The following is a 1,850-nucleotide window of genomic DNA, read 5'->3' as shown; positions in this document are numbered from 1 at the left end:
GTTCTACATCCAGATCCACAGGCAGCAAGAACAGAGAGAGAGACACTGGGCCTGGCTTGGGTGTTTGAAACCCCAAAGCCCATCCCCAGTGACACACTTTCTCCAACAAGGCCATACCTATTCTAGCAAGGCCACACTTCCTAGGGCCATTCCCTAAGCATTCAAACATATCAGTCTTTTGGAGTCATTCTTATTGAATCCACCACAAGCCCCAAGGCAAGTGGCCAATGAAGCCTGCCTTGGACTACACCTGGCTTGTTTCTGAAATTGCCAGATGCCAGGGAGTCATTTCTTTCCCACCTAGAAAGCAGTATGGACTGGGATGCCTCTCCCCAGCTAATGGCTGGTTATGACTGTCAGCCATGATGACAGAAATCACATGCTAGAGAGAGCATCTATCAGAATTTGGGGCTCTAGTTCCTGGGGGAAGAGGGAAGAAAAGGGAAGGAGCTGATGGAGCCATGTGAGACCAGCTGGGGTAAGAGCTACCAGATGTGCTCTAGGACATTTAAAACACTCACAAGGCTTGGCACTAGCTCAGCTGGTAAAACACTTGTCAGCACAAGGACCTAAGTATGATTCCAAGAATCAATATAAAAATACCAAGGGGGCACATGCTTGTAATCCTAGCACTGGAGAAGTGGAGACAGGTGGTACTCTGGGGCTCACTGGCCAGTCAGTCTAGAAAGCAGTGAGTTTTAGGTCAGCAAGCTCTTTGTCTCAAAAACAAACAAACAAATCCAAGGTGTATTGCCATGGGATGTCTTTCAGTATGCTGTGAATATGTGTTGCTCTGATTGGTTGATAAATAAAATGCTGATTGGCCAGTAGCCAGGCAAGAAGTATAGGTGGGGTGAGCAGATGAGGAGAATTCTGGGAAGAGGGGGCTGAGTCAGGAATTGCCAGCCAGACATAGAGGAAGCAAGATGACAAGGCAGAACTGAGAAAAAGTACCAAGCCACATGGGTAAAGATAGATAAGAATTATGAGTTAATTTAGGTGTAAGAGCTAGTCAGTAATAAGCCTAAGCTAATGGCCAAGCAGTTATAATTAATATAAGCTTCTGAGTGATTATCTTATAAGTGGGCCATGGGGCTTTGGGAGTCTAGCAGGACCAGAGAACTCTTCCACCTACAGTGTATGGAGCTGAGGTTGACCTTTGACACAGATACATCCATACTTTTAAGTGCACAGATACACTAAAAAGTACTGAAGAAGTTGCCCTTATTCTGGCCAATGAAATTAGACCTGGAGGTGGCACCTGTTGCTGATTGTCTTGTTAAAGCTAGTGGTGACCCTGGATAAAAACATTTCTCAAAACTGAGTGCTTTTTCAATTTTAAGAGCAGAAAGTGACCTTTGAGGTTTCATTAAGATGCAGCCTCAGTGGATCTGCATTATGATCAAAATCACTCATCAATTTGCCAAATGACCCATGTGTCTGCATAACTAGATTTCCTGCTTTATTTGCTGAACACAGTGATCAGTAGCTTATGAAAGAAAAGAAAGCCAATTACCCACATACCACTCAACAAGTTTAGAGTTTATGCCAATTTTGTTTAAAATATTTGTAAAATTTACATGTGTGATATTTTATCTTCTCTGGGTTGGTTGATATTTGGCAAATGACTCCTAGTGAGTGGTACATTTTAGATTCCCATGGAGCATCTTTCAGATAACCCAGAGAGAAGGGGTAGTAAGATTGCATAGGCAGTTGGGTGAGTCCCCAGCTGACTCGAACCCCTCAAAATATCCAGGCTGTGTTTCCCCTGCTTAACTTTGAGGTGCCTGCTGTAACCATGATTGAAAACTGAATTTTTAATCTAAATGCTGTACTTGACACTTGAGAAA

Source organism: Onychomys torridus, chromosome 1, assembly GCF_903995425.1.
Source record: "Onychomys torridus chromosome 1, mOncTor1.1, whole genome shotgun sequence".
In the NCBI taxonomy this organism is placed as follows: domain Eukaryota; kingdom Metazoa; phylum Chordata; class Mammalia; order Rodentia; family Cricetidae; genus Onychomys; species Onychomys torridus.
The sequence above is the reverse complement of the archived record's forward strand: the minus strand, read 5'-3'. Positions refer to the sequence as shown.